The sequence below is a fragment of the Galleria mellonella genome, unplaced genomic scaffold, assembly GCF_026898425.1.
Source record: "Galleria mellonella isolate WM207_F2 unplaced genomic scaffold, CSIRO_AGI_GalMel_v1 utg173, whole genome shotgun sequence".
NCBI classification, from domain to species: domain Eukaryota; kingdom Metazoa; phylum Arthropoda; class Insecta; order Lepidoptera; family Pyralidae; genus Galleria; species Galleria mellonella.
In genome coordinates, this window is record NW_026442016.1 from 4,880,115 (window position 1) to 4,893,719 (window position 13,605).

Sequence of the window (13,605 nt, forward strand, 5' to 3'; positions counted from 1 at the left end):
CTCAGTATGATTTATTTAAGTTCACACACAAACAGTATTCTTGCAAGGGTAAACGAGTTGTCTTTATTCACGGTTCTGTACACGTCACATAGTATCTTTCGTACGTAAAGCTTTATATAACTACTTAGAGGAAAATTTCGCGCCTTTGCCCGCGCGTGGCTTTTTCCTACTCCCATGAGAATTCCCAAAAACCCTTCCTTAATATATATTTTTTTATACCACTTGAAATAGCAAACAAGATGACTGTCTACTTTACGAAAATTGAAAACCATCGCTTATGTCTAGGTTCATTAGAAACTTTGCAAAATTTGAAGTTTGTGGAAATTTCCATTCTCGTGGGAAATTTGGATTTTTTTTTTTATTTATGTCAGTACAATTTCATTAGTTGAAGTTGGCTTCAGTAATTATATCAGCGCTTCATCTGGATGCTGGAATTAAGTATTTGTATTAATATTTTTAGTATATTACTTTATTGTAGGTCTTATAATTTTTTCATCATATATATATATATATATATATATATATATATATATATATATATATATATATATATATATATATATATATATAATTATGTACTTTGTTGTTATTTAAAGGAATTTATGTTCCAGATAAAATTAAAACATTAAACAATAATTTCTACATCAGTTTTATAAAAATTTTCATTACTGACATCTACCATCATTTGTAGTAAAATAGAATACAACAGTTCTAGTAAAATATTTAACAATATTCCTGCCGACTTTTACTGTTATATATATCTTGTATGCATTTCTCAGATATTATAAGATCTATTTGGTCATAATAGGTTAGATATTAAGTTATATTACATAAAATATTAAATTGCAGTACAAATGCAGGTGCCAAAAGAGTAGTCTATTCTTTCCGTAGTACGCGCATCTGTCTTACAATTTTATTTTTAAACTCGTCAATCGCATTTAATCAACCAGTAAGTTGCAACTCAAAAACAATTTCGAACGGCTCCGTTACTGTATTGAAATATATGAGCACATATATAGTTTGTTTAGCGTTCTAATAAAGATTAAACTGTTCTGTTATTTACGGTCGCGCACCGAGTTCACTTTAGTTATATTAATTTAGGTGTGTAGTGTACCGGCCACTGGAATTCTTTATGTCTAGTTTCATATTGCTTACAGAAAGTAATTTTGTGTTATTTTAGTATACCTTTGTTGGCTGGAACATTATATTACGGTATCTTATAAAATTATAACATAGTACTAAATCCTCTATTATTTGGCTTAGCGTTCGTGTTGTACACAGTACTCGTATGTAGGTATATCATATTGTTAATAAAGTCAACTGTATGTCATAAACAGGTACGAATGGGAATATTTTAAGTAATTAAGTGTTTAAGTATTTTATTTATTTAGAACAGAATAGAATAGAAATAACTATTATTCGAATAGATTTTAATGAATTCAAATAGACTGGATTCGGGATTATCTGCTGAGAAGGACTTAACAGTAATTCTTTTTAAGCTATCATGTACAAGTAATACGATTAATTTTACAAAGTTCTGTTTACATGTATTATTAAATGAAAAATAAACAAGCAAACATGACCATTTATTTATTTATTTCATTTTTTATTGCGCAATAAAATTTGTACAAATGGTGGGCTTAATTTACAGAAAGCAATTGAGTGCAGAGGTGGCGAATATGTGTAATATAAAAAATACACTTATTTTACTTATCTATACTAATATATAAAATGAAAGAGTTTATTTATTTGTTTGTTTGACCGTGCAATTATTTGTAAACTATTCGCGCAGTATTTGCTGTAATAGGAAATCACCACCCCACCTTCGGTGTAGACTGCGCATTCTGTGTCAGCGAATATATATTCTTTAATATTTGAGATATATAAAAAAAAATATATCCCTAAATATTATAGATATAAAATAAATTAGAGATATATTTTATGTGGGTAGAAATTAAATATACACTTACCCACACACACAAAGTTGCGGGCAAAAGCTAGTTTAGTATTGTATTTACTTTTTATTTTGGTGTGCATGTTACGCGATATATTCTCCGAATCTGATTTTGATAATTAATTTCGCAATCGTTAGTGTTTACCCTCGTGTTGGACCCATGTTAATTATATTATTTACGTTTGAAGTCAAAGTTAAATTGCAAGGATTTAATGATTATTTACATTTAATGATTTTTGTTTTCAATTTTATTATTAGCTATTTTCTGTGATTTTGCCCGCTTCAGTCAGTATATAAAGTATCCTTTATGTTAAGTTGGAATACAACCTACTCGTGTAAGAAATTTTATTCAAATCCGTTCAGTTATTTAAGAGTGATTGAGTAACAAATATTATAACTAAATATCTTTACAAACTTTGAATGAATATAATTTTATGTGCATTATAAAACATCTTACTAATCTTATAAGGCGTATAAAATAACTTGTAACTAAACCATGTTTATACATGGCGAATATTTAAAAAATAATAATATGAGGGTCTTTGTAAGACCAATAAATGACAAAACATTATTTTTCAGAAATTTTGTGTTTGTTTTATCTGTACATTTGTTCCGGGATCAATCAAAAACTGCTGCTTCAAATTGGATGTAGCTTTCACATTTATATTTTTGAAGGCCTTACTTAAAATCTGGTGTATATTTTATCTTGATACGCTATCTAAAATTGGTCTACTTTATTCGTTACCCTATTTTCGAAATCCACGTGTACCGAGTATTGAGCAAGAACGTAGTAGAGAAAGTTTTGTTTTATAAAATACATCAAAAAAATAAAGACAAATTGAGACCCGCCCACTTCCTCGTCAGTAAATCTTAGTGTAAATACACGATCGAGAACCTTTAGGCAATACTAATTTTCCCAAAAAAATGGCAATGCTCGTCGTACTCGAACCGTGGGGATTTGTGCTGATTTACGGGAAAACGTGACGCTTTCCGATTTCTTTACGGGATATTGGTCAAAGAAAAGCCATAAACAGGTATTGATAGTCTTTCCCAAATCAGATTTTTAGCAATATTTTGGTTGCGAACGAAAATAATTATATTTGAATTTTGAATATATACATGTTTGACATAAAAATATTTGACATAATGGTATAATCATCAACGTAACATCACAACAAAAGTAACTTCATACAAGTGATTGTTTTCAAAAAGGTATGATAATCATGTCTTCATAACATCATTATGTAGATAGAATACCAATTTAACATATTTTTAATTTACTGTTAAATTCATCTTTAGAATTGTGTGACAAAAATACTTATATAATTGTATAATATTTGGTTAAAAAGATTTAAAAAATAGTATAAATAGAATTTTTTCATATGTGAGTATAGTTCTTATAAAGACGTTCATTTTTCACACGACTGTACATAGTGAAATATGAAGTAACTATGTCGTATTCAAATACATAATTATAGTCTATTCAAGGCGCTGGAAAGTCAGATGTAGTCGGATCTTGACGAGCTGTTCTGAATAATTATTTCCTACGCCATACACCCTTGATTTATCACCAGTTATTTCAGTGGTTTAGTTCACAACATTTGTCTTTTTGTTATATACTGTATATAAAATATTAACTTATCTGATATACTAGAGACAAGCTTTTAGCCGCAATTTCATTTGTGTGACCGGGATATGTTTCCTAACCAATATAACTAGGGGAGAAGAGATTGTTAGTAATAGGGAGGATAGTCCCCATTGCTATCAATATACCCTATCAGATCGACCTCTACGCGGTTCCTCCTGGAAGCTATCGTGACTAATTTATTGTTGAATTCGTCACGGTGGGCTAACTGACCTGTCTTTTCATCCTCACCTATCACCTCTCACTGGTACCCCGCCAGTATATACCGATAGCGCAGGCAGGGTAACCATGCCATTATCACCACTTAAAAAAAAAAACAGTATAACTCTATGCCATTTTCCTTTTTATATATACCAAATTTCATAGTAATTAGTCAAGTAAGTATAATATATTAAGTAATGATAAAAACAAACTCATTTATACAATTATAATATTAGTAAGAATATCAAAATAATTAATGGTTAATACTGAGTAATTATCCTATTATTATATGTATAATATTTTTTTTAAGAGCATAAATTGCCTTGGTTTGCTTTTTTATGCTATCTCGCGAAGATATCTATCTTTGAGAATCTCTTGCTAAAATGAGACTTATTGTATTGTAAGTGGTGCTTTAAGTTTTCGTATATTTCTATTTTCAAAAGTATGAAAATCTCTGAAATTTGAGAAGAGAAGAAAAAATTAAGATAATCACGACTTATAGAAACAACTCGTGGGATCAAAAAATCTAGAAATGTCATGTATGATTATATTTTAAAAATGTTTATTATTTCTAGAGCGGCCCTCTCTTCTACAGAAGGTAAATCAACTTTAAACTTTAGCGTCTAATAATTAAAAATATTGAAGTCATTAAAGATCTGAAGTCAAATCTTTAATTACTCAATACTTCAATATTTGTACTTATCCGATAAAACCAGTTACTTTGATTTAAAAGTTAAATTACTGAACAGATTTTGATAAAATTTCTATGGGACTAAACTGTAAGTATATTCTTTAAGATAAAAGAAGAATTAGAACAGACGGAGTTATGAGATAATAAACTAAAAAAAAATACAACCAAATTGAGAACCACCTTTATTTTGAAGTCGATTGAAAATATATAAAAAACTAGCTTTTACCTGCAATTTTATCTTCTTGATTGGGATATGATGATTATCTGAAATAAAAAGCAGTACTTAATTTCATAATGATTGGTTAAGGCGCAAAGAGGTAACAAAATCACTCATATTTATAATGTTAGGAATGAACATAGATAATAAAACTGAAAATCTAAGCATCTTTAACCCATATTGCCTCGGTTCAGACTTTCAGAAAGATTATGTAAATAGGTTGTTAGTGTTATATCCGGCAGATGCATTAGAACCGTGCATAGTCGACGGTAGTTACTCCAATAGTTTTAATATTAATATTACAATTAAAATATAAACATTAGTATTTACGAGTAGCTTATGTTTCGACTTAAATTCGTCTCAACATATAGGTAGTCTGATTTAATCTTACAAAAGTGGTAGTTTACGCGTATTCTATAGAAAAACCTCCATTTGCCTCACCGTTCAAAACACATTCTTTCCATTTTCTAAATCATTGTTATTAATATCTATAGATGATATTCAATTTCAAAGTCATCTAGAATGTAAGGTTAAACGTTAATCCAAACATCTCACTAAGAACTTATCTCTGCACCTTATAAGATAAAGTGTATATGAATAGTATGAGTTCAGAGAAGAATTTTCTTTGAAATTGAAATGAAGGCTGGCATTGATTATTATATAACAGGCCATAGGTAAGCGTAGCGTAGTAGTTCGTCGATCGTTAAAAAGTGTACTTGCAGCTCTAATACTTGTTTTTATATATATTAATAAATTGCAATATTAAACCATATATGTCATTAACATGGAATTCAACATTCGGATGGTCGTAAATTCGATTCCCGCATAATATAATTATTTTAATTCATAATTAAATCTGACTGTATTTATGTAGGCGTTTCTTATATGTAATACTATTAGACATCTCCTTTATGGCTTATTCTCATATCTATCATACATAAAAAAATTAATAAAAATTGGTCAAGCCATTTCGAAGGAATTCGACCACAAACACCGTGAGACCAGATTTTTATATATAATATATATATATATATATATATATATATATATATATATATATATATATATATATATATATATATATAATGAAAGTATTTTAGTACAAAACTGTACTTAATTTGAGCTTATATTTAGTTTCAAACTAAGTCTAGCTTATAAATATCTTTTATGAATAATATTACATAATGATATTGCACTATGTAATATTCGTAAGTTCAGTTCAGTGCTATTCATTATTATTATTTTCTTTATATCGTTACTATAATAATTTTTCTAGCGTGGATTACTGTGAAACTCAAAGAGCAGAAGCCGCTCATATTTTATCTGGTTTTTTTGCAAACCTCAGAATAGAACAAGGTGGTATCAAATGTGAGTGACGTTATCAGCGAGGATGACTTGCAGCCCGACGTCAAGCCGAGCACGACTTGCTCCCGAATAACTTATCTACCTTAAAACATCTGTTTGGAGAGATTTAATTATTTCAGTTTACGCGTTCTTTTTTTTCTCAATAGCGAATTTTCTTTGTAACGTGTACAAGTTATTTACAAAAGTGGCCTGTTAATGTGAAAATTAAGTAATCCCGACTAAGACTTGGAAAGTGGGTGGCGGAGCCGTTACTCTTAAGGCGTTTAGCAAAAATGTTGCGTCTAGAAAAGTGTAATTAGCAATTAATCATTTCTTATTTATTTTTTTAAAAATAGAGTTGGAACTTTTAAAAATAAAGTTGCGTTCAATATTTTTATGTAATTTGAAAAAGTTTTGTTCTGCGTGTGCGCGTTCTAAATTTTTTTATGTGATATCTTATTTATCGATGCAAGTATCTGTCTATTGCTAGCTGAGTTTCCAACCACTGTTTAATTAATGTTGAATTTCACGATATAAGGTTAATGGCAGAACAGACGTCTGCTCAAGACATCTGACCCTTGTTTGTGATGGGGTTCATTATAACTCAAGTAATAGGCCCTTATTAATAAACGAGAGTACAACAGCCGTGAATATCTTCAGAGAATAAGTTATAACGCGGAGAAATAATAGCAAATACTACTGTGATTTAAAAAGTATAAAGGTTTCATTCGTTAGTTACCTTTCTGTATATCATCATCAAGTGGAAATTTGTTGTTTATTCAATCGTAAGTAAATTGTATTATTTTATATAAATAGTATTGGTAAGTGCTGCACAATGGATTTTATGACTTTGAGTGCAATCATGGCTTGCTGGCATGTGACAATATACATATATATTAGTATATGTGGTAGAACCATGTATCATAGTGATGGATAATATGTCTATTGGTAAATTAATGTTCCGTTAATTGAGTAATCATCGGCTATAGGCAAGAATAATGCTAGAGATCGCATTATGCTCTGACGTATATAAATCCATATGTAGTAGGAATGAGAGACTATTTATGACATATTATCTTCTTATTTTTGGGAAAAAGGTAGAAAATTTTTAGCCAGACGTGATATAAACTTTATATTAATAATTGGGTAAAATTTCCAATACTGTATATATTTAGCTTTATATTACCTACCCACTCCTAATATATTGTAGAAAATAAAATTATCGCGAGCGTAGTCATAGTCTCTTTCCAGATAACATTTTCTACAATTTTCTTTGAAAACGGGACTTTTCTTCGCTTAGAAATTAATGTACACTTTGTGACTGTTACTTGTAACAGAGAGTCGGCAATAGTGCATAATTGCATTTTGCACTTAAAGATAAGAAAGCAGTAGCTCATACAAGAGACATACTACATTATTACTTAGAAGTGCTGAGACATTTCCTAACTTGATAACAGAGCGGGGCGCGTGCTGATCATTCAAATATCATATATCATCACTTAGGTAAAATATAATTCAATTTCAAAGTTTCCATGACGTTCTTTGGTATAGTGTGTAGCCAATGAATGTGTATGACATTGAATGGGTAAAGCCATTACGTACTACTGTTTCAAAAAACATACCACTGCTACTCAAGCCAGCTTGAAATTGGGCGATGCGTTAAGATAATCCTAAGTAAAGGATTACATTTTGCCTAAATTTTATACTAATTTCTATCTGTTATAAGTCATAAATCATGCAATATATTATAAAAATGTTAAAATTAATAATATTTTTTTGGGGGAAATGTTCAGTTTTACTAGGAGAACACTCCTGTGAAAGGACAGTAATATGTTTGATTTCACCCATCCTTTAAAATTAGATTGAATATACATATCATTGTTTATACTTTTTTTTTTACGTTTTGACATGTTTTATTGTTCGATCCTTTGAATAAAATTGTACATTGTATTTTGATTACAATCTTCTCATTTCCGTCTCTGTAGGATGGCACAGTTTTGTACCGTACCCTTTCTAAAATAATAACAAACCGGATGGTATAGGAATAATACTTATAATTTTATGACACTAACACCACAATCATGAATTTTTACGGCAAATAGATAAGTGTCAGTAAAAGGAATATAGAATTATTGGTCAATAAATATTAGGCTTAGGAATACATATAACTGGACAACCTGAATTTAATGAAACTGCTAATACATACATAGGAAATTCATTGAAATCTCGTTGTTCAGCTATACACGTGGTTAAAAAAGAAACATTGGTATATTTTTAATAAAAATTAGTAATAAGCATAGCTACGATTTTATGGCGCTTTTCCGTAAACTTCAAAAATTTTTCGTAATTTAGATGGACTAATAAAAATTGACTACCATGAAATAAATGTAATGTAATTAAATAGATTTGACTAAATCCTTTCTAATACGACAAATGTGAAAGTTAAATTATTGGTCACTTCCTGATGGTAAACTTTAATGGTTCAACCAATCCATACGAAATTTGTATAAATTTTTGTAACAATTGGTTGAACATGTAGTATTTGCGATGGATCGATTATCCCGGTTAATCAAGTTAACTTATAACACGGATAAACTGTATCTGGAATCTTGTTCTATTGTTAATTTGGTTTATACTGATTCTTAAATTAATCATGAATAATAAATAGATAGAATCTGAATCAGAATATATTCCATTATTAATATTAATTTAGTAGTAGATAGTCTGTGAGTTAATAAGTAAGAATATAATATGTTACCACTCCTTTTCATTCGTTAAGAGACGACTAATGAACAAAGCACAATGTAAGGAAATCTCGAAAAACCCTATATTTACTAACGTTGTAATAGTAGACAAATGCCTCATAAGAGCAGATCGCCGGCTACCGTCATCCCGATGGATATTAATAACATGTTGTGATGATGATAGATGCATAATATATCAATATATATTTTAATATAATATTAAAATAATTAAAATTTATATATATACTCTTTATTGCACTACTTAATGAATAATACAATATAAATGAAGTACAAAAGGCGGTCTCATCTCTAAAATAATCTCTTCCAGACTACCTTTGGTTAGAGGAGAAAGGAAAAAGACGGTAGCTATTTGGCACAATAGTTATATCTTATAAATTACGTTAGTGTTTCATTAGAATTTATAATTATTTCGTTCGTTAATTATTTTGTAATTTTTGTTTTGATCGTGATGAAACGAGTTAAGTATAAATACGAGTATATATGTATAATGGAACAACCCAGTGTATAAGCACTTATTCAATCTAATCTGTTACAAAATTAAAAGCTATATATAGGAGTACCTTGCGCTTGTTTTATTATTATCGAATTATTTATAGACATCATGTGAGTCAAAGGTTAAAAAGCAACCCACATTATGTAGTCGTAGCGAATGGCTACGCCGTAGATATTTTATTCATATTTAACACATTCATAATGGATTTATTTTAACAAATTTATCATCACTGCAGTTGTTGAAAATACTTGATTTTTGTTATACACTCACATTCACCCTGAGTTCTGATGATTGCACACGGCTACAACTAGGAAATGAAATTCTAGCACACAATGCCGAAACTCGTTACATCGTATGTGGTAGGAAACAAACATGGCAAACACGTGTTAGAAGTGAATGCTCGGCTTCACTATTTGATTGGTTTAAGAGAAGGCAATCAGGGGGCGAAACCGAGCATTTAAACACCGAAACTTTATCTTAGCTAACTTTCATGTTTGTAATATTATTACGATTAAGACAAACAAACGAGACACCGATAAATGTACAAAAAGTATTTTTGTCTGCATTTTTTACGTACATGGGAGACAATAGGAGACAGGGGTGACAGATATGTATGTATGTTATGTAATTTTTTATTCGCATATTTTTTTCTTACATGGATTGTATTGCAAAATCTTTATTGTACATAATTCAGATTAAACACTGGTAAATGATTTAATATACAATGAATGATAATGGAATGGTAACACCGCCTTCGCTAACGGTATACGCTGACGGAGTACCAGTGAGGGATGATAGGCGAGGATAAATTAATAGGTCAGTTAGCCCATCTTGATGAATTCACTTGGAATTGAACACGATGATTTTTAAGGGGAACCGCGAGGATGTCGATCTGATAGGATATATTGCTAACAAAAGGGCTGCTAGACCCCATTTCTATCAATCCCTTTCCCCCTGTAACAGTGGTTACCCTTTGGAATCAAGTTTCTAGAAACTAGCAGTTTCTAGCAGTCTAGACTGCTTTTGTTGTACTCGAAGGTCTTTGACGAGTCACGTGACATTCATTTTAAATGATCTAAACATAAATTTGATAAATTTAAAGATTTAGGCTGAGATTTTATTTTAGGATCTCCGAACCAATTATAGTATGGTCATATGGATGAAGTCGCGTGTATAGTTTAGTTATAGAATATAACACACGAGACACATTATATTCGTTTGAATAAGTATGATATTAGAGTATTTGGCTTATTCTCTATACGTAGATCATTATGCACATGCACGGAACATACAGCATTCATTTCTCTCATTTCATACGAATTTCGTAATTGGAGATGAGAGTTTAGTTAATCCAGTCGCGTACGAATACCTATGACTGACGCCGCTGCGCCGCCGCCATCATGTCGTCGCTTCATAGCGTTAGGCCGTTTGTCCACCGTCGTCGTGTCGGGTCATGACCGAGATTGAGATTATTTCGGCTCGAGTTCGAAATGATGTGACGATAATTGTGTGTCCACGTGTTTATTCTAGCTGTCGTACATTGTAGTATTACCTAATTACTATAAAATGTCCACGACTACATTCGATTTTATCTTATATCACATAAAAGATACTATGATACATTAAAACACGAATTATAGGGCATGCATGAAATAACCGAAATGTTAGCTGTGACGTTGAGGTACGCATGTACTAAATAAATAAACAAACTGAATAAATTTCTTATACGAGTATTTAAATTTTTATTACTTAAAACAAAAATCGTGCGAATGGCACGTTATGACGACGGTATATGTATAAAATCAAATGTGTTTTGTACTGCCGACACATTTTTTTTAATTGATGATAATGGAATGGTAACGCTGCTTACGGTATTGGAATAGCCTGCGGGGCACTGCGGGGCACCATTGGAAGATGACAGGTACGAATAAAAATAGAATATATTATCTGTGCCCATACGTTCTAGTTAATTCTAGTTGAATTCCACTAGAATTAACTGCGTTGATTTCCAGGAGGAACCACGTGGTAATCGACCTGATAGGGTATATTACTTGTAATTGGGCTATTTGATCCCATTACTAACAATTCCTTTCACCTTTGTCGGCATATCGACCCGTCATGTGGATGGGATGATGACGCTCTGGTGACGGGCGTACTGTGAACAGACGGCCATAGAGACTATTAAATTATCTGTATATATTATAAATGTACCTATGTGTCGCTACTTCGGTGCCGTCATCTCGTTCTCGGTGACGTCCCGGTGACGGCGGTCGTGGACTAACGACATTAGCGTTTTGAAATTACGAGATGTATTAGAACTTATTGTCATATTAAAAATGAACTTTGTATTTTTAATTATTTATCTACCTATATAATTTCTTTATCCGACCACTTTTGAAGTTCAGTCAGTTTTGGAATATATCACACGTTGACGTCTTAATGTTTAGTATATATGTAGGTAATACTTAATAATATTTAGTATGGATGAAGGCATAGACTCTTTAATCAATATGTTATGGTCACGCGGACAAAATCATTTATTTTAATACATTTTACTAGTTTTATCCGCATCTACCACTGCGTGACCGGTATTTGTTTATATTGTGGTAAAAAAGGAATCTCCGTCCCAAAAACTATGTATAAAAAGTCAAATTTTATGATGGTTAGTCGAATCACTAAATTCACTTTCACAGTTATAATAAATATGAATACATTTTTTTTTTATTTATCATACAATTTATATGTACAGTTTGCGAAATTATACGTACTTATGTTTTTTTTTTTATAAGGGGCAGTAGAATAACCTTAAAGTGGTTTAATACTGTGATAACGCAGAATGGGTTAAGGGAGTTATCTAATACGTACCGCTCGGTGGCTGTATCCGTCGTTATGAATAAAACATTACATCACATGTTGGGAGGACCTGTTGAAAGCTACCAGTAATCGCGAGTTTCCGCCCTGTAATTTAAACATGACCGCTGTGAAACATGGCTCTGAAACACTTTGATAGAGCTAGCGACATGAAAACTTTTCCTGTGATTGTCTTATCTACGCAATTACGGCGACTAATGGATCATTAACTTTTTACTTTATAAATAAAAAATATATATAAATATGCATTTTATTACAGGCATTTTAACAAGCAGAAAATTTTAACAATAAAAGCATTTGAGAACCGGAAATTATTAATAAAATAAATAACCGGAAATTATTAGCATTAATTAATCTTATTCTTTTATTCTCTTCAGTTTCTGCTTTTTTATTTTTCTTAATAATGTAGTATATTTCCTTAAATAAATTTTACCTTTACCTAACTGAATATCCTATATACATTTTCGTCTTGACAAAACTGCTTATAGAGCCTTCATATATATGTATATATATATATTCTATTACTAATCACACGCGACCAATGATAATTCAAATAACTAATGTTTTAGGGAATTGGCATAACAATAATAGTTAAGCAGGTTACACTATATTCTACGAGTAATACTATCTATGATATTTAAGATGTTCACACCTATATGGCTCATTTTGTATTACATGGCATTGTTCATATCTATAGGCGACGGTGACCATTTACCATCAGATGGATCGTCAGTTTGTTTACAATTCCAAAAAAAAAGTTGAACAAAAATGTTGCTCTACATTATGAATAACAACAATTTGTAATCAGCGAAACCCTTGAGAGTTTGTAACAATATCTTCTTACCAAATAAACTCTGTTTCCAAATAATTTTGCGACTGGATTTCAATCATTATTATTGTATTCCGACTTGACCTTATTTCATTATTAGGTCCTTTAATGAAATAAGTTCAAGTAAACAATGATTTTTCTTTTATTATTTTTCTTCTTTTCTTGTTGACCATCATTTCCTCATTAATCCCTTATTCCTCTGTACGTATTTTAACAAACACAAACCATCTAATTATGTGTCTTAACAAAGTCATTTTTTCATTCATACTTTTATTGCCTTTTAAAACTCATTTTTAACTGACTTATAAAATAAGTGCTTTCTAATAACTCTTCTTTTTGTGCATAGATTTTAATAAATATATGTCGGTTTTTGTGGAACAAAATTAGAAATAAATATTAATAAAAATTAATATCTTACTAATTCAGTATATAAATGTTTGTAAAAATGTTTATGTTTGAATGTTTAAATGTATTGCAGGAACGACTACAATAGTATACCTACAGATAGGGTACGTCCTGGATTAATACATAAAAATGTATTATTTTGATGACAGATAGTAATTAATATGAAAGAATTATATCTTCGTCAATTCCG

The 13,605-nt window shown here is 30.4% G+C and overlaps 1 protein-coding gene across 1 annotated transcript in view; it reads left to right on the forward strand.

The window, feature by feature from the left end:
- The window catches only part of LOC113513153 (uncharacterized), a 137,975-nt gene that overhangs the window by 52,025 nt on the left and 72,345 nt on the right, over window positions 1–13,605 (forward strand). The window lies entirely within an intron of this gene.